Source organism: Rhinatrema bivittatum, chromosome 1, assembly GCF_901001135.1.
Source record: "Rhinatrema bivittatum chromosome 1, aRhiBiv1.1, whole genome shotgun sequence".
In the NCBI taxonomy this organism is placed as follows: Eukaryota; Metazoa; Chordata; class Amphibia; order Gymnophiona; family Rhinatrematidae; genus Rhinatrema; species Rhinatrema bivittatum.
The window spans coordinates 344,828,900-344,856,001 of NC_042615.1; the positions used below are offsets into that span (position 1 = coordinate 344,828,900).

At 41.9% G+C, this 27,102-nt stretch overlaps 1 protein-coding gene across 1 annotated transcript in view; it reads right to left on the bottom strand.

The window, feature by feature from the left end:
- ARHGAP24 (Rho GTPase activating protein 24) overlaps positions 1 to 27,102 on the bottom strand; it is a 958,590-nt gene that overhangs the window by 615,359 nt on the left and 316,129 nt on the right. The window lies entirely within an intron of this gene.

Consider the following 27,102-nt stretch of genomic DNA (forward strand, 5'->3'; position numbering starts at 1 on the left):
CGTTTTTTGACGATTTAAAATATCGTCCGATATATTTTAAATCGTCAAAAATCGTTAGGGGCCACGATACAATACCAATTCCCCCGATTTATCATCAAAAAATCATAAATCGGGGGAAGGGGGAGGGCAGGAAAACCGGCACACTAAAACCCCCTAAAACCCACCCCCGACCCTTTAAATTAAATCCCCCACCCACCCGAACCCCCCCCAAATGCATTAAATTACCTGGGAGTCCTCCGTAGTGGCGGTCCGTGGCTAAATCGGGGGAAGGGGGAGAGCACAAAAACCGGCACACTAGATCGTGAGGTCTTCAGCCGGCGCCATTTTTCAAAATGGCTGCCGCAAAATGGCGGCGGCCATAGACGAAAACGATTTGACGCAAGAGGTCATTCCGGACCCCCGCTGGACTTTTGGCAAGTCTTGTGGGGGTCAGGAGGCCCCCCAAGCTGGCAAAAAGTTCCTGGGGGTCCAGCGGGGGTCAAGGAGCGATTTCCTGCCGCGAATCGTTTTCCGTACGGAAAATGGCGCCGGCGTATGGCCGGTGCCATTGTCCGTAGGGAAAATGGCGCCGGCAGGAGATCGACTGCAGGAGGTCGTTCAGCGAGGTCCGGAAATCTCGCGAGGGTTCCGGACCTCGCTGAACGACCTCCTGCAGTCGATCTCCTGCCGGCGCCATTTTCCGTACGGAAAACGATTCACGGCAGGAAATCGCTCCTTGACCCCCGCTGGACCCCCAGGAACTTTTGGCCAGCTTGGGGGGGCCTCCTGACCCCCACAAGACTTGCCAAAAGTCCAGCGGGTGTCGGGACCGACCTCTTGCGTCGAATCGTTTTCGTCTATGGCCGCCGCCATTTTGCGGTGGCCATTTTGAAAAATGGCGCCGGCTGAAGACCTCACGATCTAGTGTGCCGGTTTTCGTGCTCTACCCCTTCCCCCGATTTAGCCACGGACCGCCGCTACGGAGGACTCCCAGGTAATTTAATGCATTTGGGGTGGGGGATTTAATTTAAAGGGTCGGGGGTGGGTTTTAGGGGGTTTTAGTGTGCCGCTGGACCACAAGGTAATTTAAGGCATTTGGGGGGGGGGGGGTTCGGGAGGGGGGGGATTTAATTTAAAGGGTCGGGGGTGGGTTTTAGGGGGTTTTGGTGTGCCGGCTCACGATTTTAACGATTATGACGATACTTTACACACACAAACAGCAACAATACGATTCCCTCCCCCTCCCAGCCGAAATCGATCGTTAAAACGATCGAGGACACGATTCACATCTCTATTATATAAGCAGAAGAGGAGGATAAGGTGGCAAAGGAGCATTTTATGGAGAATATTGCTCTACTTACTTTATCAACTCCCCAATTGGAGAGATTGAATGAACCCATTCATGCCTCAGATATTGCATTGGTCATAAAAGAGTTAAAAAACTTCAAGGTCCCAGGACCAGATAGGCTGACAACCCTTTTTTTTTTTTTTTTTTTTAATAAAATATTGAATTCTACTCTATTACTGAGAATGAAATACATGTTTGACGCAATGGTAGACATGGGTAAAATGCCAGATATGCTCAAATTGGCTAATGTTGTGGTTCCTCCCAAACCAGGCAAAGATCCCCAACTAGCTTCTTTGTATAGACAAATATCCCTATTGATATAAAAATCTATGTGAAGCTGCTGGCCAATAGCCTTGCTGACATATTGCCAGGCTTAATTTCTAAAGGTCAAGTGGGGAGAAGATCGAGTATAAATATACGATGTATTATTTTACTACTGGATTTATGTAAACGCAAGTATTTCACGGATCCCATATTTTGGGGTTTTGATGCCAAAAATGCCTTTGATAGGATCTCATGGGCTTTTCTTAAATACATTCTGTTTTGCTAATCCTACAGCTAAGATTTGGGTAAATGGTGGTCTTTCTGCCCCATTTCAGTTACAGAGGCTATCATCAGGGATGTCCTCTATCGCCTTTGAGGTAGATTTTATAAATGTATGCCCATGCGTATCTTATAAAATCCGGGGTCGGTGCGCGCAAGGGGGTGCACATTTGTGCACCTTGCGTGCGCCGAGCCCTGCACGCGCTGCATATTCCCTCCGAGGCCGCTCCGAAATCAGTGGCCTCGGAGGGAACTTTCCTTCAGCCTCCCCCACCTTCCCCTCCCTTCCCCTAACCCACCCCCCCAGCCCTACCTACACCCCTCTACCTTTATTGTGAAAGTTACGCCTGCCCCAGGCAGGCGTAACTCGTGCATGCCAATTGGCTGCCGCTCCACGATTCCCCGGCCCAGGAGCGAATTTGGAGGCCTCGGCCACACCCCTGAAATGCCCCTGGGCCGGTACCACGCCCCGATATGCCCCCCGGAATGCCCCGAATGTCGCACCGCCCCCCTAGCAAAGCCCCGGGACTTACGTGCGACCTGGGGCTTGCGCGCGCCGCCAAGCCTATGCAAAATAGGTTCGGCGTGCGCAGGGGTTTTTTGAAAGGGATACGTGCATAACTTATGCGTGTAACCCTTTTAAAATATACCTGTTTATTATTTATACTATCTCTAGAACACTTACTACATGCTATTATTGACATTCTCCAAAAATACCCTACTTTTAATGGCTTTCCCTTCTAGCTACTTTATTATTTGTGGATGATATTCTTTTATTTATCCTGTATGCAAAAAATCTTCTTCCAGTCGACTTGGAAGTGTTTCAGTGTTTTGGGAGTTTTCAGGCTTCAAGGTAAATTTAGAGAATTCAGAGGCTTTGGATATTATGGGTCATTTGAAAGCTAATTGGTTGGATTTTCCTCTCCGGTGGGTTGAAGACTAGATTAAATATCTAGGGGTTCATATTCATAGAGAGACTGGGATGTGGTGTCAGGTTAATAAGTATATCGCCTATCATACGAGAATTTAAGAAATGTACTCAAAGTTGGATGCATTTTCCGGTGTCCTTAATGGTGTCTCTTCTTCCTAAATTACTATATATCTTACAAATGATGCCGAAAAGATATTAAGGAAATAAAACAAATTTGCTCTAGGTTTGTGTGGAAAGAACATAAAGCTAGTCTCTTTCACTAAGCTTATGATTCCCTCTTTAGAGGGGGGGAATGGGGATTCCCAAATTGGAGATATTATAATTTAGCATTATAATATCTCCAATGCATTGCAATGCATTGCAAGCATTAGGTGATTTGCTTTGGGGTAGTAATTGCTTCAAAGATGTGGAAATGGAAAACAAGTTTTGTTTCCTCTTTTGATTTACATTCCCTGTTACACGCAGGAGATAAGGATGCACCAAAGTATATATCTGATAATAATCTAATCAGGTTTATGCAATATGGTTGGAGAAATATAAGGAAGTTATTGTTGCTCTCATGGAAGATGTCTCATGGAAGGTTACCACTAATGGCTGCTCATTAGTGGTAACCTTGGTTTAAACTGGGGGAAACATACTTATGTTTTCTTAAATCATTCAAGTAGGGCATGAAACTTAATTTTTTATTGATTATCCAAATAAACAAATGTTCTTTTTCAAATATTGTGAAGACCATTCTAACTTTCAGTCAAAGAATTTTCTGCCTCATCTACAGTTAGCTAGTTTTCTTTCCAAAAAATTGAAAATTATAACAGTCTACCATTCATCCAGAGTGTTTCAAAGGCTTATCCAGATGTATAAGGGGAAAAAGCAGACTTTAGCAAGTCTGTATAAGTGTCTTAGCTCGGTCACTACACAAAATCTGTTTTCTGTTTTGGTGGGGGTGTGGAATGTGGATTTGGGCTCAAATCTTGAAGATGATGACATCTCTTCAAGTATAGACTGGTTTTATAGAACTATTTAATCAATTTTACTAAGAGTTATTCACAGATTAACAATCTTGCCATACAGAATTCACCAGATGAATTTTATACCCAATCCCAGGTGCTAAAAATGTTCTGAGATTAAAGCCACTTTATTCCATGGGTTGTGGAAATGTCCCCCAATTTATGCTTTTTGGGAAAAGGTGACTCGAATAATAGCGCAGGCAACTTTGTGTGTTTTGGGGGTGATTTCTGATGATATTGACTGTACTAATTTTGAGATAATGTTTTTTGGTTAAAGGGACTGGATTGCTAGAAAATGTATGTTGTCTAAATCAATTCTCAATGTAGTCCCAACGTTTAATTTCTTGTCCTCAGAAATGTTCGAGCTTTTAAATTTGGACCATAAAACCTGGCTTTGAATCCTCATGGGAAAAGATCATTTCATAAAATTTGGGGAGCATTTATAGCAACATTACCTTCTTCATTGCAAGGGAAATATGTGCTGATATCTGCATCCAATAGTAACAAGGACTGCCAAGCTGCAAATATTATGACCTAATTGTGTGTTCATTTCTCTCAATAGTGTGTCTACATTGAGGGGAGGGGAGGGGTGAGGAATGAGACTTGGGGTGAGATTCGTTTAATGTTGTAAACTGTTGATGATTGTAGTCTGCAATTGCTATACAATTGAATAAAGACATTTATACAAAACCAGTAACAAACATCCCTCCACTGCCATGAATGTTGTAAAGGTGTAAGCACAGATTATATTTTACGAGGCAGTATTTTCCTGTCCCTGAACAGTAGGTAATCTAACATTCATTTTAATTTGTATAGAACAAGAATGGATCAGATAGTGCAAATAATATGAGTAATTACTCCATGGAAGTCCTGCTGAGATATATATTGAATCTATTTTTGCTGCAGGTTGTATCACTTATGTATTAAGATGCATCCACTTATGAAGAACACAGATGGAAGACCATCAATTATAGTAGGTTAAAACGGATTTTCCAAATAAACTGCACTAAAATGAATGCAATTCTCTATGGCTTTAACGAACAAAATCTTTCCTTACAAAAGGTAAGGATGCTTGTTTATTTGGAACAAAAGCGTAATCGAAACTGAAAAACACCTTTTTTCATTTGTTTTGTTCCAAACAAAATTAATGGAAAGGGGGGTCCAAAAACAAAAACAATTTTCATTTACATTTGTGTACTGGGAAGAATGAGAATGGATGGAGGTCCAAGGGCATAGACTGCTCCTCCTGTAGAGGGAACTAGTGCCAGCACAAGTAGCACAGAAGATACTTGTGATCATATCAAAAGTCCCCAAACAAAGATAACAAGAGGTTATATTAGCATAGGGAAATCAATTATGGAGGCAGAGTCATTTAAAAATGTAGAAGGGCAGTTGCCTGCTTCCATCTCCTTCTCAAGTGTAGTACAACTTCACACTAGTTGGTTCTGAGTCTGTAAGTCCAGTTATTTGTAGGTATGTGCATTGATTTAAAAAATAGACAAATAAGGGCAAATTGTTTCATTTGGGGGCCATCGAAACAAATATGGCCCCCTGAATGAAACAAACCTTATTCGTTGCATTAATTTAAAAGAATGCCTCAGCCTATTCCTCAGCCCTTAGGGCATAGACCGAGGCCCAAAGGATAGGCCATGGCCTTCGACCGAGCATGATGCTGTGGTCTTGGTCTAGGTCCAGACTGATGCCGAGGCCTTGCCCAAGACCTGAAAAATCTCTTACCTGATCCATTGGGTATCCGATGGCAAGGCTGGGCCTTGGCCCAGATCCAAGCCTGATACCATGAGCCGACTAGGAGGCTGGTCTCCGATGCAATCCCAGAAAAAAGAAGATGATGACATGGGAGCAGCTGTGAGGCCTGGGCTCTGAGACTGGGCCTAGGTGGCAGGACTCAGCCTACAAGCTAGGCCCCAGCAATGGGCTTGGGTCTGGGCGAAGGCTCTAGTGTCAGGACCCAGCCAGAGTCCTGACATCACCTCTGGGCTAGGTCACAGCAGCAGACCTGGATCTGGGCCAAGGCCCCGGTGTTGGGACCCAGCCTGATTACGAGCTCTGGCCTAGCCTGGGCCTTGAGTAGGTGAAGAAAGCAGTGACATACGGCTCTCTTGGCATGCACAAAGGCGAGGCTTCACCCTGGGCCTAGGCCTTGATGGAGGATTCCCACTATACTGGGTAAGTGGGGGTCAAAGGGAATCCCTGTCCCAGCATTTTCCAGGCTGACAAACAGAAGGCCCCGTGAGGCCTCGTTTTTGTTTTTTGACCATTTGGGGTTTTTTGTTTTTTTTTAATTGTTTGATTCATTTTTTTCTTATGGATGAAATGAATTAAGCAATCAACAAACTGAACAGTGGGGGAAAAAACCTCCCAAAAATAAAATGAAAAAATAGCTTTTTTGGCTGCACATCTATAGTTGTTTGGCCATTTCCTTGGTCATATCACTCATTAATTTCTTTCCATGTTCATTGTACCAGTGCATTATTACCAACAAAACCTCCTTCTGAATTTATTTTATGAGAGGGCACAGAGATCAAGAAACATTTTCTGAGATAATACCTTATGAATTAGCTACCTTTCATCCAAATTACATTGAAACAGCCATCACTGATTGGGATACTCTACTGACAGATATCCTAGCTAATATTGCACCATATATATCTGTCCCTTTCTATCAAGCACATGATGACTGAAGGTGGATAACACTAGAACTTAAAAATATTCAGTAACACTTACAAAATCAGAATGTGCCTAGCGAAAACATTGCACCCCAGAATATTTTATTTATTTATTTATTTAACATTTTTCTATACCGAACTTCATGACAAGCTTCATATCAGGCCAGTTTACATCAAACTTAGGGGTTAACTTAACAAAACCATATAACAAGAAGGCCAAGGCGCAGTTACAAATAACAGGGAGAATGAACTTGGGGGCTAGGGTAGCCAGGAAATAAAGGACAGAAAAAACTGGAGAATGAACACGAATGAATATACAATGGCTGGGTCGGGCATTTAGACTGTTGAGCTAAATGAAAGAATTGTTGCAATGTTAGGCTTAAGGGAATATCTTGAAACTTTAAAATAAAACTAATGAATATAAAAATCTAGTCTTGCAAACAAAGAAGTCTTACTATTTGAAACAGATTTGTGAAATGGGATTTAACTCCAAAGCCCTATCTACTATTGCGAAAAAACTCTCACATGATCCAGAAACCTCAATGAATAGTCAAGTAGGTTCTTTGGGTTCCATCAGTTGCGATGATTTCAGAAATCATCCTAATTCAAAAATTTCTGATTTGCTAGCTAATTTTCAAATGGTGCCTTCTTGGCACACAGATACTTCTGATTTAACAGAACCTGTTGCTACGATCCCCCCTGTTGCTGCGCTACAGGAGGTATCTCACCTCTCTTCCGGAGGCCGCTCCGAAGCCAGGGCCTCGCCTGCGCTCTATCCAGGACTTGCTCCAGGGTCTGAGAGGCCTCGCTGTTCTTGAGGCTTGCCTGTGGCTTGCTTGGCTCTGTTTGGACTTCCTGGTTCGGCCACACCCTTCTCCCTAGGGGTCGTCCCGCAGCACTCCACCGCAGTTATAGGGCCAGTGAGGGACGGTCCAGGTGAACTCCTCCCAGGGAGTTGCCTACATACAGCAGAATAAAAGGACTTTCACTTCAGTTTCTGTTGGCCTTCGGATTGAGTTTCACAGTCGTCTGTGCTTCTTCCTCGGTCCAGACCCTCTGTGGTCTTCGCTTGTCTTGACGGCTCCCTGTCCTGTGTCTCTGCCTGTTGCCTTGATGTTTGTTCCGGATGTTCCTGATGTTTGTTCCTGTTCCAGTTCCTGATTTTCTTGCTTGCTTTAGGCTGCCAGGAGTGCAGCAACCTGCTTTAGGCTGCCAGGAGTACAGCAACCCTCCTCTTCCCTGTGCTCGTCCTGCTCCTGCGGCTGTAGGACAGGGTGGTCCGTGACCAGTCCAGCCGTGCTGGCTGTGTAGGGCGCCCTGAGAGACAGTGCCAATGTCTTCCTTCCCAGCTCCAGTCTGTGATGTCTTCGCTTCAACCCTCGTCTGTGATGTCTTCAGTGTTTTAAGGACTCTGTCTGCCCTCGTCCTCTGTCCGGCCTGCTGCCCAATGCCGTTACCCAGCGGCAGGTCCGAAAGGGCTTGGAATAGTCGGAGGACCGTTCATCAATCAACATTGCGTTGTTGATTGTCTTGGGCATGCAGGTCCGGCTGAGGGTCAGACTCTGTTCCTTATTCCTGTTTCAGTACCTGCCTGGTTCTCCATGCTCGCATCAGCTCACCTCCCACGGTGTGGCTTGGGACTCCTCCCTGAGTCTCGCTGTAGCCCAAGGGCTCACCTCACCTACTTTAGAGGCGATCGCGCTCCTCGCGCCCGCAACAGAATCCGAAAGGCCTCCTAGCCCTCGGATCGTCAGCAGCGTGGAGGACGCCCTCGTAACACCTGTATGGTCCTCACTCAATACATCTGTGAATGAGGTTTCCAGTATTATAGCAAAGATGATTCCTTACTTTTTCCCCTTAGATGCATGCAGTGTGCCTACTTCAAAGGTCTCTAGAGAAATAATTTCCCCAGCTCTTACCACCATAGTTAATCTAACATTGTGAGAAATGGTAGTACCTACTGTCTTAAAAATATCTTCTGTAAGGCCTCTATTGAAGAAGTCTGGGTTAGACTCTATAGATATTGCAAACTATAGGCCAATTTCCTCTCTATCTTTTTCCACATCTAAGCTCCTAGAAACATTAATCCTCAAGCAATTGTCTGAATTTGTAGAAGAATGCCATATTCTAAACCTATACCAATTTGGCTTTAGAAAAACTCCAAATACTGAGATTATCATGGTCTCTCTACTTGACAGTCTGGGGTAACAGCTATGTGATAGTGATGCTGATAATATAGATCATGATATTCTACTCTTTAATTTAAAAGAATGCGTCATATCTGGTCAGGTATTATCCTGGTTCTTATCTTTCTAAATGATCTTCACAAAGAATGGGAGGCAAGAGCTCAACCTGGTACACCAAGCCCACTGGTGTACCTCAAGGCTTGGCTTTTTCTACTTTATTATTTAACATTTATCTTGCGCCCATTTGCAAAATCTTAGCAAATCTCTGTGAAGTGTATCAAAGGTTTTGTGGATGATATCCATTTCTTTGTTAAAGTACTTCCTACATGGTCTGATACAGTCAGCTTAATTGGAATTTGTCTGTCAGCCATCAAACAATGGCTTCACCACAACAAATTGGCGTTAAACATTTCAACAACTGAATTTATGACAATCCAACTTTCAAATAATGATTCTATCCCGTATTCAATAATTTGGACGATCACAAATTTTCCATTCATTCACATGCTAAGAGCCTTGGGGTATGGCTATACAATAGATTGTCTTTCCATCATCACATTGAAATGATCATAAATAATGGCTTTTTAAGCTCCAGGTGCTCTGTGGCCTAAAGGCTTTATCAGAAATTGAAGATCTCAGACTGGTGGTACAGGCATCTATGTTACCTATACTGGACTATTGTAATGCGATTTACCTAGGCCTGCCAGCTTCTTCACTGAAACCTTTACAATTACTTTTGAATTCTACAACTCGCCTGATTAGTGGTAAGAAATGCACTGATCATATCACACCAACTCTTTTTCAGTGGTTACCTATTCATTTTCAAGTTTGGTTTAAAGTACTACTCATAACTCATTAGCTCCTCAGCACCAATTCCTTTTCATGGACAAATTTTTTGTTACGAATATATCAGCCAGCAAGAAACCTTAGATCCCAAAAAAGAGGGATACCTTCAGTGAAAGAAGCACATTTTTCTGTGACAAGAGAATGTGCCTTCTCTGTGGCCGTGCCCTCTATTTGGAATATAATACATGAAGCCTTAAGACTGATGGAATATTTATTTATTTATTTGCATTTTTTTTTATATACCGACAACCGTTTGCACATCGTATTGGTTTACACAAAACTTGAACTCTGACAGGGAACAGAATATATGAAAGCTTTTAAAACATTCCTAAAATCCTTTTTGCTGGGACTAGCTTTTGCTTGATCTGATGTGCTTGGAACCTATCAAGATTGCAGCATATTTGATGATGACTCCGGCAATGGTTGATCCTGCTTCAAATTGTTAATCATTTCAGTTCTGTAATATTTGGTTTAATTTGGAATGTTGTAATTATTGTTTATGTTATTATGTATATCATTTAGGGCCTATAAGCAATGAATACATTTTAATAAATACAAATACAAATATATATATATTTGTAGCTGCTATTCCCCCTTCCCCCCATTATTTCCTATGGTGTTAAAAAATATGTAAATGAGGCATTGTGAAGACTGAAGTGTGGGCAGCCATTTTTTGACTCTTGCCCTTAGTTCATGCTGACATCATTCATCATGCATGCTCCTTACACTTCTCTGCCTTCTAGGTCAATCTGAATGTTCAAAAAGGGATAATAAGTCATGCATGTTTTAATGAGGCTGCTAATATATTTCACAATTCAGAGCATGGTTGACCCCCAAATGCCTCATTATATACTCATTACAGGACTATTCACCATTCCTTTGGCAGCCTTTCTTTTATAGCAGAATGTTGTTTACAATATTTGGTTGACTCTACTGAATAGCTGTTCATCATGGCTTCCTATCTGGCCTTTTAATGGATAAAGCAATCCCTATAGAGCTACCATGAGCCACCATTCAGAATATAGTAGAAATGACATAGTGATTACGCTTTTAACTTATGTTTCATTTCAAACAAATGCTAAGTCCCTTACTGAATATAGCCCAATTCCCCTGTAAAAATAACTAAATAAAAATACCTGACCTGACATGTGTGGCTCTATAGGCTTTGTTTAAATTTCCATTTGAGATTTTGGAACTTGCATGATGCGCTACTTCTGACTTCTCTCTCAGTTTCTAAAATTGCCCTCAGCCTAACGCACTAATCCAAATTCCTACATGGAAAGAATAAAATATTCTAATTTGCAATGAGATTAGTATATCAAAAGAGCATGGTGGTCCACATCTGGTGCTTTTGGGTTTTTTTTATAAATAAACCCACACACAGGTAGCAGCATACAATTGTTTTTCTGCAAGTCTTGATCTTGAATGAGTTACTTGCTGCAGATTTAGAACATGTAGAATGTGTTATTCATTTAAATATATTAGTCAATAGTAAGGTCATTAAACATCTGTAACCTGCTTCCAGCCTTAAATTACTGATATTATATTAGATATAGTACACATGCTATTAGTACTGTAATTTGCAAATATGACAAATAACCCTCCCGATCATGGGACTTATGTACTAAAACTCATGCATAAAAAAGTTTGCAAATATGCATATATATTACATCATTTTTTTTTAAATGGACCTAGGCACATAAGTCTGCTTTGAAAATTATCCCACCTGCACAAGTTAAACCTACTAAAACATCCGCACACAATTTTCCATGAATTTATATGCATACTTTAAAAAATCCATAAGTATGCATGTAAGTCCAAATCACTCCCCAACTCCATCCTCATCAATTTCTCTGGCTCAATCTGGATAAATTTATGTGCAAGCAAGATAGACGCACATAAGTTTACCTGCATAATGGGCAGACAATTTTGTAAAAGGCCATTCCTGCTCATAAAATACTGTTTTATCTACAGAAGTCCTTTCTAAAATTTCCCTCCCTACATGCATGCTAAGCCATAACATTGTAGCATCTGTTCAATAATAGCGTCTGTGTGATAGCTTGTACATGCACAGTCCTTTCTCCTAATGTCTCAGCCTCCTTGATGCAAACCTTTACAAAAGTAAGCCTGGGACAAAGGACTGTGTCAATGCTGAGGACAGACATGGGAAAGGATCTGGATTCCAGAGATAAAAGAAGAAAAGAGACATCCAGGTGAGGAAAAAGCAGACCAAAAGCCAAGTTTACCATGGAGGAAAATCACTGGCATCAGAAGGTGCGATGTCCCTGGCACATCCATTCCATAGATGCCAGGGACATAAATTTTCCAGCCCCTATTCAGGACACAGGCATCCAACCATGCCTCCTTGATGAGCACCTTATAGTACTGGGACAGCAGGTTGACAGCTGTTCATGCGGATGCCTCAGAATGTCGCAGTTGTTACTTCTTGGGGAATTCTTCGCACAAAAATGTATAATTCTGCAAAATTCTGCATACTTTATATTGGTCAAAATAACACAATATACCAAGGATGGCCAACTCCGGTCCTCAAGAGTCACAAACAGGCCAGGTTTTCAGGATATCCACAATAGATATGCATGAGATAGATTTGCACGCAATGCCTCCATTATATGTAAATCTATTTCACGCATATTAATTGTGGATATCCTGAATACCTGGACCGTTTGTGGCTTTTGAGGACCGGAGTTGGCCACCCCTGCAATATACATTGAAATCTCTGAGTAATTTAAAATATTAATATAAAAATGTTATTACTCAAAGATGCAGAGTTACAAATATTTTGAACAGAATTCCCCTAGAAGTACAATGTATGAGTGTCCCTTCCACCTCTCTCCTTATTCCCCTGCCCAGACTCCTTTCACTCTGCCCACACAGGCTCCAACTCCTTCACTCTCCACTTTTTCTCCCTTCCCACTCCAGGCTCAACCCTTTCCACACTATTCCATCTCCCAGCACTCTACTCCTAGAGTCTGATGCCTGTCTCATACAGCCCGTCACACAGGCTCTCTCTGTCCTCCTCTCACAAACACACATACATCCCCTTCACACAGGCTCCCTCTCTTTTGCAGGCCTCTTTACTCTATATCTTCAGCTACAGGCAGAATGGGCTCCGCCCATGGCACTAGGCCCAATGTTCGGGATATGGCTGCACTCACAACTCGTTGGCCATCTCTAATCTTTGGTCCTCTCCTGCATGCACATTACTCCTCACATAGGCACTCTCTCTCACACACACCCCCTTTCACACAACCCTGTACATAGGCTTCCTCCCTTTTTGCACATGCTGTCACACATCCCTGAATGCAGGCATCCTCCTTTTCTCTCTCACATATATACCCCTTCACACAGGCTCCCTGTCTCACACACAAACATGCATCCTTACTCGCTCACAGGCTCACATACACAGGCTCTCAATCTTTTACTAACATTCTGTACACACTCTTTTACATAGGCTCCCTCTCTCTCTCACATGCGCACACACACACACACATATATACCCTCACATGCATACTTCCTATTTCTTTCACTTAGGCTCACGTGCCTAGGCCTCTGTCATCAACTGCAGGTGGGATGTACTCTGCAGCTATCAGGGCCTCTTTTTTTCTGTATGTATCAAGCTAATATTAACCATGCTTTAGCCCCCACGAGCTTATCATATGTTGAAGTCTTACAATATGGTCCGAGCTGCATCTGAAAGAGTAATGTGTTTTGGACCGGTCAAAAAAGGGTTTTTAACCATGCAGAGACTGCAAGCTGCCTCAGCCAAGGTGAAGAATTTAAAATTACATCAAAATGTGTGCTTTCCTATAATCACAAATGTTATGCAAGAACCAGCATCCAGCACTAACAGAGTTAACAAGTTGGGAAAATGGCTGTACCTGGCCAGAGAATAGCACTACATAGCCAGCAGAGAAGGAAGCAAAAGGAATGCTGGGAGAACATTTAAGGAAGAAAAGGTGCAAATTGTTTGGCTCTGTCTGTGTATGAGGGGAGGGGATGGCCAAGAGTTGGAGCCAGAAGCCAGGAAGAGAGGTATGCATCTGGCAGTCCTGCAATTAGTTCGTCTCCCGAAGAGGGAGAGACAGAAGTCTGCACTTTGAGAAACTGCAGAGAGAGTCAACTGTTCTTGCTTCATAGCCGAGTTACATGTAAAATCCCAACAAGAAACAGAGGAGCCAGGAGCTGAGAGACTTCCTATCCAAGCCCAGGAGCACATGGTGGATCACCCTACTAAGAGATTGAGTTAATTAATCTAAACTTTGCACAGAGAGTATCTTAGCAGAGAAGGGAGAAAGTTTATTTCCTTGCCTTTTGTCATAAATTCAGTAATTTAGCCTTTCAACTGAAGTTAAGCATAAACCCTTGCCACAGCCACACAAGATAGGGAAGGTAAAGAGAAGCTGTTGGACCATGGTCATTCTGTAAGAGACTGAATCCAGGCCAGCTTTCTGTTTAATACCAAGTAAGCCATTTGGGGAAGCTCCCCAGGAGAGAAAGACCTTCCACAAACACTGCAGTGCTCACCTATTTAGTTTGTCATCTAGCCAATCAGAGGGACTCATTCATTTTCTTGATTGTTGTTTTCCACACAATTTTGTGTTTGGGACAGGGTGCACCCTTTACAAACTGATGACATTAGGGTGGATCTGTTCCTCCTCCCTTTTGAGTACTCAGGATAAAGACAATTTTTGAAAGCTGTGTACATCACTGCTTTCCCCCCCAAACTTTCTCTATTAGCGGTCCTTAGTATTATTTTTTACTATCCATATGAGTATAATGGTTGCCCTGGCTAACAGGCCATACCCAATGTTATTTTTGCATTGCTTGGTTTAAAATAAGAAAATTGCATTTTTATATTATTCTTCATTACTCTGCTTAATACTAGTAATACTAGTAAAAAGGTTAATTACTGTTTTATTTTGCTGTGATGATTTTATCTAGTCTATGGTGCCACAAGTGAGAAGTTGTTTGGGAAGGGCACAGAATTGTATTGGGGGGACCAGGACCTTGTTTCATCCCTCACTCAGGCTACGAACCCAAAGATAAATATAATTTCTCATGTGGTACTCCCCACACCAAGCATAGGGGTAATTCCTAGTCCTGACCAAGGGCGGGGGGGGGGGGACACATGTATCTTTGGCCATGGGTGGGATGGGATCTGCCTGCAGTTCTCCTGGGCCTAATCTTTGGTCGTGAAAGGGATGGGCTCTGCCTGTGGCCCAATTGGCCTCCATGATCTTCGGCCATGAGTGGAATGAGCTCCACATGCAGTCCACCGGGCCTCCATTGATCTTTGCCCACGAGTGGGATGGGCTCCACTCACAGCCCACGAGGCATGTCCAAATTCAGCACCAAATATGAGAAGTCTGCATAAGAAGGGAATTCTACACAAATTCTGCATTTTACAGTTGCACAGAATTCCCCCAAGAGTATGTTGTTTTTGGAAAGACTAATCACACCAATGATGGCAATGGCTTTCACCAGATGTAGCAAAGCAAGTTTAGATGACTACAACACCATTTTCCCCAAGCTATTGAAGCCATTCCTCTGCCCCACTTCTGAGGATTCTTGTTATACATGGCAACCATCTCAGAAGGCCATGATCGATAAGTGGAAAGGCTGGAGTTGAGTATCAAACCTTGGGTGGGAAGAAGGTCACTCATGACTTCCCTTCAAGTTTCCATTTGACGCCTTCTGTGAGATACTTGTGGTTCCATTGCTGCAGATTTGTATCCACTGCAACACCTGTCTTGCCCACTGTTGGTGCCATTTAAGATCATAGTCATACAATGCAATATTTTCAGAACAATCATGGCATTCATTTGGAACTTGTGGGATGGCCTTTATTTGAACTACTTACAGCTTTGTATCTTAAATGCTGTGTAGTGTATGTTTGAAAAATGGTTGCCATCAGCCAACCTTTGGTTTGAAAATACATTGTCTTGTCTACATAAATGTGGAATTTCTTTTACTCGTATGTGTGTGTTGGTGTTTTTCCTCTCTAGCTTCCTCCTTTCTCTCTCACATTCTCTGTTCTTCTCCTTTGTCTCTCCCCTCTCTTCTGTTCCACAATGCCCAAGCTCAATACCTCCCAAATATAATGACCTGAACACAAATCACTAATTCAGGGTTCAGAAAACCATTCATTCATCCTTCCAACAAAAGTCATGGATTAGATGGACATTCCATGAAACTTCTGTCCTGAAAGGAAATTTGGCTAAAAACAGGCCAAAAATGAAAGAAATAAACTGAATATATGTTGCTTTCACATCCCTACTGTATTATCCACTAAAAATATAAACAAACAAAAAGAAGCAGCCTTCATTTCTATACACATAAAAGTGGAATTCCAAATCAAAGAGTTTACCAGCCCTGGATACAAACACACAGAGCTGTTAGTATCACGGTGTCTCAATTTTTCTAACTCCACTGATTGATTTTATGGGCCTTCCGTTCTGTCCCTGAGGTAGAGAAGTGAAAGCACTTGACCGAACAGGTTGTTACAGCCTTAGGGCATGAGAACACCTGACCTGGAGTCTTGAGCAGGTTAGTAAGGCACAACTTCATTGGAAATTGTGCTCTGAATGAGGCATGTTACAGCTGGCCACCACTTATTTACTACTTCTGTTGATTCCTACAAACCCCTATTATTGGCATTACTGGGTTAAAATGGATCGTAAAGAGAGAATGGAAAGGCAATAGAATTTTTATAATGCTCCTCTTAGGGCTTAGGGAGCAGGGCATTGTACATTGAAGTGAATAGGCTAAGCATGAAAAAACATTGCAAGACCTCAAATAAATGACCAATCCTTCCTTTCATTTTCTTCCATTTTTGGTCTAAGTTGTATTTATCTCATCATTTGTTTCCCTTGCTGTTTACCATTTCCTTCTTATGCTTGTTAAAATCTTTATACAGAAATGCTGTGACTAACTTCCTGCTGTTACGCAAGCACAGGTCATCTGCTCCTATCAGCACTTGCTCATTTTGAACAGTTTAGAAGCTATAATATTTTGCCCAAGTACAAAAATATGTTTACCTATATTACAAAAATTAGCCTGCCCTCAAGATATTATGATTTCCAAACATTATGTTACAAAATACTTTCATTGGTAGAGTATTAATTAATATCAAGGATCTGGGATATCATCAAGGACTATCTATTTCACTAATATAATAAAAACTAATTTTTTTCACTAGTTAAATTAGTATTCTTTATTAGTTTCCTGCATTGGAACTGATCTGTGATATTTAGTGGATTGGAAATTCATAGCACATTAGCATGATATGAAAGTTAGGAATTCATTTTCAATTTACTTGATACTAAAGATTATGAATTAACAGTATTGAAGTGAATCTAGGATTACATTTTTAACCACTTACAATCTTTTAATTCATGATTTAGGATGCTAACCTGATTACTTTATTATTTGGGTTGATTTACAAAACAAATATAGTCAGTAGGATGAAAGCAGTCAGAGTAGGTTAATTGTAAGTGGATTTGAAAGTAGTAGAATCAGATTATTTCAACTGTTTTTTTATGTTGTTGGCACTTCTATTTTATCCAGGCGGCAGTTCTCTGACTGTGGCTCTTCCGTTAAGTATTTGTTGTGAAAAATGTATTTTAACATCCTACCCTGCCTTACCTGTCCTATGTATTTTAGCTATACCTACAGTAATACTCATCTAGCAGAGAACTAAACTCATGACAGGCAATTTTTAGTAACTCAGATCAGTGGAAGATGCTTGAGCTACACCATTGTCGCTGTCCTTAATGAGGTCAAAGACAAATGTTACCATATTAATGTAGAGGAATTTTGCTCACAAAAATGTAAAATTCTGCACACAAAAATTGTAAATTCTGTCACAAAAATGAAAAATTCTGCATACTTTCTAGTCGATAAAATAATTAATTTAAAATATAATGCAGACAAGTTATTACTCAAAGATGCAAAATTTTAAAATTTTTGAGCAGAATTCCCCTAAAAGTTCCTTCTCCTTGCTTCTTACTCCCCTGGCCAGACCCCTTTCACAGGCCCCAACACCACTATCTGTTCCATTCCCCTCCATACTCCTTCCATTCTAACTCCACACCCCTAGCCTTTCAATCCCAGAGTTTGACTCCTCTCTCATATAGCCCCTCACACAGGCTCCCTCTTTCTCTCTCGTACACACACACATACACACATATACATTCTCTCACACAGGCTCCTTCCCCACTCAACACACGCAGACTGTCTCTTTCTTTTGCACACATACATCTCCTCACACAGGCTCCCCCTCTCTCTTGCACATACATACCCTCCTTCTCTTGTACACACCAATCACTTACCCTCACACAGGCTAATTCTCTCTTGCACACAACATTCTCCCTCTCTCCCTCTCACACATACACACTCCCTCATATAGACTCCCTCTTTCCCTCTAAAACATGCAACCACACACACATGCAGACCCTCATACAGGCTCCCACTCTATCGCACACACACACACCCTCCCTATTTTGTATACACATCCATACTCACATAGGCTACCTCTCTCATATACACACACAAACACATACACTCCTGCACACACAAACACACACCCTCCCTCACACATGCATGCAGGCACTCCCAATCCCTCTCTCACACATACAGGCTCCTAATCTCTCACTCACATAAATACTCACTCTCTCTCTGGCACACATACTCACTCTCATGCTCACAATGCCATACTTCTCAATCATACAGGCTTTCTTGCTTCTCCTGTCTTCATATGGTGTGAATGGGTTGGGCTCTGTTCACGGACCACTGGACCCCTTTCGACTTTGGCTATGAGTGAGATGGGCTCTGCACACGATCACCAGCCTCCTTCTTCTGCTGTGAATGGTAAGGGCTCTGCTTGTAGCCTGCAGGTCTTTCTCCAAATTCGGGACAAAAAATACAAATTCTGTGCATGAGGGGAATTCTCTGTAGTAAGCAGAATTCCCCCAGGAGTACAATATGAACGGACACCAGCAGCCTAAGATTCAGGACATATAAAGTAATTCCCATCACACTAATCTAGCTAGAGTTTATAATCTCATATAACTGTGGTTGGGGGTTCATTAATATATGTTGATTAATATTGCAGTACAATACTCAGGAGCTTGACATTCAATGAGGTTTGTCTGGTTAACTTTCAATTAGCCAGACAAATCCCAAGATTTTGAATCTCCTGCCCCTTCAAAGTAAAGAAAATACTTGGTAAGTCGTTACTCAGCTATAATTTAATCAGATAAATAGAGACAGGGAAGGGGGCATTCCAGAGGGTTGGCTACAATTTATCTGGCTAGTGCCGACATTCAGCAGTAGCCAGATATCTTAACCTTGTAAATCTGGCCGGAAAAAAAAGTTACCCATGTTATTTTAGCCAGGTATATTTAGAGCAGACCTATCTAGATATTGTAAGTGCCACTGAATACCTGAATAAAGTTACGTGGGTAAGTTTTCTGTTCACTGCCCCGTTGAATATTGACCTCCAAGTATTTCCAGATGGATGATTATACTGGGATATAAATGTTAGTATACAATTAGTATAGTGACCTCCCATTCTTGCTAAAAAGATTTTTGTTTTTTTTAATAGATGGTCAAGAAACCAACCAAAATAGCACAAAATTTCACTGAAAGCTTCAACGATTTTATTTAAGGTTTTGTTCAATGGCCCCAGGCATATAGGATTTGTATTCTGTGTTAGAGCATACAATCTTTGTTCTTGATCTTACTTAAGCTAACTGGAAACATGACTTGTATCCAGCGCTGCACTGTTTTATTACTGCACAGTGCACAATCGTAACAAATCCAGCATCAAATAAATAACCTGCCTGAAGCAGCAGCAGCATCAGTTCATTTGTCAGAGCTTCTGCACATATCACATTGGTATGTTTGAATCTCATAAGGGGTCAGATTTAAGGATCAGTCAAATTTTGAGCAAAAATTACAACCTGCAAGTCAGCTTGCTTGCACCATGTTGAAATAGTGCATCTTTTGCCAATGTTGTCATGTCCTACATCTTCTGGAAGGATAACCTTATGCAGAAAAGCACTGCATGACATTTGCTAGTAAAGGCAAACTATGAAAAGATTGGGCAAAATTCCAATCTTTTTATATTTGGCCTTTTGAACAAGTTCAGTCTTGCCAAGTTTTTGCTAGTCAATTTTTTCCTCTTCTAGAACTTGCAGGAAATTAAAACCTTGTTTCAGGCCACTCAAATTAATTGCAGATGATCTAGACCTATTTGCAGGTGATCTAACCCTGACTGTCTCTTATGTTTTGTATTTATTTTATTATGCATGTAACTCTGTATTCCACCTAGAGCCATTGGCATTGGTGGAATATAAATAGAAATAAAATAAATGTTGATTTTTTTTTTTTTAATACTTAGCATAATATTCCAATGAAGTAAAGGTAGCTTGACAGGCTATCTAGAAGCAATGCCTAGTTAAAGAAAAGCTGTGTACTGATGATCTATTCCCCACCATGTGTGAAGATCTAGAATACACAATGTCAAGTTTACATATGATTAATGTTATTATTGGTAGTATACTTTACAAATTTGGAGCTTTGGATTTACAGTGCAATTGACAATGAAGTTCTCCATGTAGACATCAAGAGAGTACAGCTCACTCATAGGCAATGAAGCTTCTCTGCTACTGCAGAAGGATGTCCCTCAACAGCAGTCCTCAGCACAGATCACACCAGTGTTATGAAGGCGCACTAATTTGGTTTTCATGCCCCTCCAGTGTTTCACTTCACTGCTGAAGCCACTCCGATTATTCTTACTAAAGTGTGCTGGAAAAATCAGTTCATAAAGTACAGCTCCTGGGGGGGACACTTGCACATCTGGATCTGATGTTGAAGCTGAAAGCAGCTTGCATAAAGGACATTCAGCATCTCTTGATAAAATTAAGGCAATTAGATGGTTAATATCACGCGTGCTATTCTCTGCTTTTTGAATATCTGAGGTGTAGTTTAAACCTGCAATGATGCAAATCTGATTTTTAATCATTATTCTGCAGGTGGCCCAGGAAATAAGCCTGACTCTAGGCACATAGTTAATAAGAGATGCTTCCTTTCCAAACTCGTCTGGAAAAGACACATATGGATATTTATCATCGCAGTTCACTCTCTCTTGCTTCTCTTACTTATCCTAGCTCTTCACCCCAAAATTATTAAATACAGTACATAGCTCATGTTTATGAAATAACTAACATCTGCTTCAGAGAGCGGAATGAACATTCAACATACTGCATTGAGGGTTTTGCCAAGAGTTAAATATGCAGGTGCAAAGGCAGACAAAAACAAAAAAAAAACAAAACCCTAACAAAGGATCCAATGTCCAGGCAATGCTTCTAGCACTATAGTTTGAGCCTTATATAGTTGCAATTGAGAGGAATGTATTTGTGCATGAGAACTTTATTTTGAATACTTGCTGACTATGTTAATTCAGAGGCTGATTCCTATTGTAATTAAGCATCATTTCCTATTTTGTGTTTTTGGGGAGCAGCTGCATACAGTGGCACCTGTAAATAATCATGGGACTGAGGATCAATATATTTGTTTCTGTAAAGGAGACTTTCTTAGAGCAGAATTGTACTGATATATCAAAATCTGCATACTTTATGTCGGGGTAAAGATATGATTAGTGGTAAATGGTAAGTAGTAAGTTTCTTAGGATCATTGTTTTTAAAGCATACTATGTAGAACTCCCAAAATGATCGATTAGCCTAGGTTTTCAAAATCATTTCACAGGCTGGCACAGTGGCTCAGTGGTAGCACTATACCCACTCACTATGAGGAGGGTCTGTGGTTTGATTCCTGGATTGGGTCTTTTTCATCCCAGGGCTGGGAATGCTGTGGAGGCAGCATTCACAGCCTCTGGGGAAGGGACCCGTGGCAGGATTTATAAGTGCATAGCTGTGAGCCACAGGACATTTGCTGCAATGATCAGACTAGGAACAGTGGGAAACTGGGTCGATTAAAATAAGGGAAACATCCTTGGGTAAGTGCAAATGAAGACTCATGCTGCCAGGATTCCAGCACTGGTTCTGATTGAGGTAGAAGAAAGGAGGAATCTCCTGGTAAAACAAAAATAAAATTCAACTTGACAATTTTTTATTTTAATGATTAAAAAATTATTAGAATGTAGTAAGAGACTTTAATCCAAGACACACGTGCAGTTGCGTTTTGGATGTAACTCATGGAAACTTCTCAGTGCAATGCCCAACAAGGCATTTTCAGAAACAAAAGGAAAGGAAAATTGTTCCATATACTGTAGAATGACTAAAATTATGGCAACCCCAGTATTGACTTGGTGAATGTCACATCAGGACATGCTAGATAAAATAAACGACTACTCATGGAGAGGCTGGTACAAGAACCTACAAGAGTGGAAACTATTTTAGATCTAGTCCTTAGTGAAACACAGGATTTGGTGCAAGAGGTAACAGTGTTGGAGCCACTTGGCAATAGTGATCACAGCATAATCAAATTCGACTTAATAAATGGAGGGAGGACACTACTGCAACAGCATTTAACTTTCAAAATGGTGACTATAATAAAATGATGAAAATGGTTAGGAAAAAACTGAAAGGAGTGGCTGCAAAGGTTAACAGTTTACAACAGTCATGGACCTTGTTTAAATATATTATCTTGGAAGCCCAGACCAGATGTATTCCATGCATTAGAAAAGATGAAAAGAAGGCTAAATGACTACCGGCATAGTTAAAAAAGGTGACATGAGAGAGAATATAACAGCTAAAAGAACATCTTTATTAGGTGATTTCATGTTGTAGCTAACTTTCCCCAGGAGCATTGGGATGCTATAGTCATTTAGGGGTGGGGGTGGGGGTGGGGGGGCATCAAAGCAGCTTGAGCCAGTGCTCCCTGCTGCCCAGCAGTGAGGACCCTTTCAGGGGTCTTGTAAAAGGGGTCACAAGAAATCTGAAACTATTTAAAACTAGTCTGAAAACCTGGCTTTTTAAACAAGCTTTTTATAAAGACAAAGAGAAGGAGGAAAACAGTTGAAAAATAAGGACGCACCAAGTAATCAGTTTTTTTTTCCTTTTAATATCTCCAATTGCATATTAACAATAGATTTGAACCGCTTGACAGTTTCTCAACCGGCATATAAGCCTTAATTAAACACATAAGGGTAGATTTTTAAAATTGCGCGATCGCGTACTTTTGTTTGCGCACCAGGCGTAGCCGTGCGTATCTTATAAAATCCGGGGTCGGCGCGCACAAGGGGGTGCACATTGTGCAACCTGCGTGCGCCGAGCCCAGCGCGCGCTGCCCGTTCCCTCCTTTGCCCTCCCCCCACCTTCCCCTCCCTTCCCCTACCTAACCCACCCCCCGGCCCTATATAACACCCCCCCTTACCTTTATTCCACGATTTACGCCTGCGAAAAGCAGACGTAAATCTGCGCGCGTCGGCCGGCTGCCCCGCTCCGTGTTCCGGTCCCAGGGGCTGGTCCGGAGGCCGCGGCCACGCCCCCGGAACGCCCCCGGGCTGAAACCATGCCCGTGTCGCCACCCCCCAAAACGCCGCATCACGCCCCCGAAACGCCGCGTCATTCGGCCACGCCCCCCCAACACCCCCGCGTCCCGGGACTCTGTGCGCGCCGGCGGCCTATGCAAAATAGGCGCGCGTAAATCCGCCCGGATTTACGCACAGGGCATTTAAAATCCGCCCCATAGTTTCTCTTATTAAAATATGTTACCGTTTTATGTTGGCACATTTATAATTTGTAATCTATACCAATTATAGTTTTTCCCTATTGTGCCTTTCTGTAAACCTTTGTGATGGTGAATTAACTTAACGACGATATAGAAGAGTTTTCAAACAAACAAATAAATAAATAAATAAAATAGGGGGTGGCCCCTTTGCAGTAGAGGTAATTTTAAAAGAGATTAAAAGTCACACGGCCTCCCCCTTCCCAACGCCATCCTTTGAGCATTTAGCCCCTTCCCAGGCATCCAGGAACCGCCTTCAGTCACCTTGGACCCCACCAAGCTTGACCCATCCCAGTCATACCTAACGTTTCCCTGACAGTCAAGGGAGATCGGGAGCAACCTCTGCGTTGTCTGACAAAAAATGGTAGCACTTAAGCTCCATCATGCTCCAGACCACCAGTGAAGGTCTGGGTATGATTTGGGGGGGGGGGATCCATGTTGACTAGAGGGGTGGGGTCTGGGTTCCTGAGGGTGTGGTTGGGAAGGCTGCCACCATGTGACTTTTGGTTTCAATTTACTTATTTTTTATGTGTAGGGGCTGTTTCTAGAGGCTTGGGCAGGGGCCTGGGGGGGGGGGGGGGGTTCACATGTCAGGATGGGGATTTGGTTCAGACTGCTACAACCTTTTAACCGGATGGCAGTCCCAGGCAAAGAGGCCACCATCGTGCAGCATTTGGGGCATAATAACTCATGGTATTTCATCAGCATTTGCCACAGCTATAACCCACAGTCATACTCCCCAACAGTATAGTCATTAATGAGAAAAATTACTATCTAGATTACCGCTAGGCATTTTACAGCAACATGTTATGAGAATGCATAAGACTGTTGCACCTCTACCTGGGTGCTATCAAGCTAGGGCAAGAGATCATTGTAGAAATCTCATCTTTGTGTATATTTTCTCATTTCAAATCACATCCAATTTTCACTGATGTGTGCTTTGCTGATCATACATCTGATTGTGCATGTAAAACAGGCCCCAGAACCCTAGTCCACCAACAAAACCTCACTTCCAGTTACTAGATGACCCTCCTATAGTGTTATACATAGATGACAATTATGCTCGCCACCCTAGAGGCTCTCGCTCTTTCCCCCCTCTTCTCCTCTTCTCTCCCACAAAAAATGCCCAAAACAGCATTTGTGATAAATATCACAAATGCCACTTCAGGCATATCAAACAGCTTAATACCAGGAAAAAAAAGGTGAAATCATTTCCAGCATTAAAAACATACATTACACTATTGTACACAGCATTAATGCCCCTCATTTTAATAAACCCCGCCCAAACTCCTCCCCTTTGAATAAATTTTAAAAATCTGCATTCAGGTCACATGACACAATAAATAACGCATGCATTATGGCATTATTGGGGGCATTAGGGCCCTAACGCCCATGATAATGGCCTAATGCATTTTGCTGAATGACCCTGTTAGTTACGCTGGCTAGCTTCTCAATATTCACTTCAATGTATCAGGAAGATGTAACAGGGCAAGCTGACAAACTAAACAGTAGCAGATTACCTGGACTAGACTGCTGAAAGAACTGAAAAATAAACTTTTGGATCTGCTATTGGTAATTTGTAAACGATCATTAAAATAGTCTATGATACCTGAAGACTGGAGGGCTGCCAATGCAATGCCAATTTTTACAAAGGGATCCAGGGGTGATCCAGAAAACTACAGATCAGTGAGCCTGACATCTGTGCCAGGGAAAATGGTAGAACCTATCATAAAGAACAAAATCATTGAACACATAGATAGGTATTGCTTAATGAGACAAAGTTAGCCAAGGCAAGTCTTGCCTCATCAATCTGCTACATTGGTTTGAGGTTATAAATAAACATGTGGATAAAGGAGTTCCAGTTGATATAGTGTATTTGGATTTCCTAAAAGAATTTGGATAAATCCCTCAAGAGAGACTTCTTAGGAAATTAAAAAGTCATGAGATAGAGGGCAGTGTCCTGTGTTAAAAGAAAATAGAGAGTAGGGCTAAATGATACATTTTCTCCATTGAGAAAAGTGAATAGTGGAGTGCCCCAGGCATCTGTTCTAGGACTGATGCTTTTTAATATATTTATAAACGAGCTAGAAATGGGAACAAGGAGTGAAGTGATCAAATTAGATAATGACAAAAAATGATTCAAAATTATTAAATTACAAGCGGATCGTGAGAAATTGCAAGAGGACCTTGCAGCAATGGGAAATTGGGCATTCAAAAGGCAAATGAAATTTAATGTGGCACATGCACCATGATGCACTTAGGGGTCGATTTTAAAAGGAGTGCACGCGCGATCATGCGCATGTGGTTCCTGGCGCGTGCACATGCACGCACCAATTTTATTAAATGCATGCACCGGCGCATGCATATTATAAAATCCAATGGCTGCACGCACTCACATGCTGGATTTTAAGATCTGCATGTACGTATGGGCTGCCCACAACTCGCGAGCAGGGGGGGGAAATTTTACAAAGTAACACGTGGCGAAGCAATCAGGCCTCTCTCAGTTCCCTCCCAGTCCGCTCCTTAATAGGGAACTTTCCTACACCTAACTCTATCCTTCCTCCCTCTTCCTCTCTCCTCCCTGCCCCTAAACCTACCCTAACTATCCCTAATTTTTTTTTATTTTAATGCTTACTACTCTCTGGAGCAGAAGTAATCTGTGCATGCCGGCTGGCTGCTGGCCGTGCTTCCCCAGGACAGCGGCTAATAGCACTGTCCTGGCCCACCCCCCCGCCCCACCCAGACCACGCCCCCAGGCCACCCCTTTTCCTTCGGCCAGCACTTCTGCGCGTACCAGGTTTTATGCATGTGGGCAGCCCGTTATAAAATGCGCACGGCATGTGCAAGGCCTGGCCACACACGTAGACCCCTTTGAAAATGTACTTATTAGGGAAGAGTAACCCAAATTATAGCTATATAATGAAAGATTCCGCATTAGGAGTCACCATTTAGGAAAAGAATCTAGACATCATCATTGATAATCAGATGAAATATTTTGCTCAGTATGCAGCAACAGCAAAGAATGCAAATAGAATGCTAAGAATTATTAGGAAAATAATGAAGAATAAAACAGAGAATATCATAATGCCTCTATAATCGCTCCATGGTGCGACCTCATTGTGAGTATTGTATGCAGTTCTGTTCACCACATTTCAAAAACAATATAGCAAAATTAGAAAAGATTTGGAGAAGGGTGACCAAAATGATAGAGGGGATGGAACTATGAGGAAAGACTAAAGAGATTAGAACTCTTCAGCTTGAAGAAGAGACAGCTGAGGAGAGATATGATAGAAGTCTATAAAATAATAAGTGGAGTGGAACGAGTAAATGTTGCCAGAGGATGTGGTGTAAGCTGTTACTGCAGCTGCATTTAAAAAAAATTTGGACAAGATCCTAGAGGAAAGGTCCATAATCCATTATTAAGGTGTAGTTGCAGATACCCCTGCTTATCCCTGGGATAAGCAGCATGGAATCTAACTACCCCTTGGGATCCTGCCAGGTTCTTGTTACCTGGCTTGGCCACTGTTGGAAACAGGATAGTGGGCTTGATGGATCTTTGGTCTCACTCAGTATGGCAGATCTCAATCATGTTCTTATGTTCTTAACTGTACAAACACCACAAAAAGATGGAACACGCCTAGCAAATTAAATAGGACTATGATCCTACTGACCTTTTAGAAAGAGAAAGACAAAACACTTGTTCGAGCAACTTACATACTGTAATTAGAAATCTCACTCAGAAGCAGATGGGACTGTGTGTTTACTCCACATTTGGTATGGTTCAGTACATTTTTCTCACTTG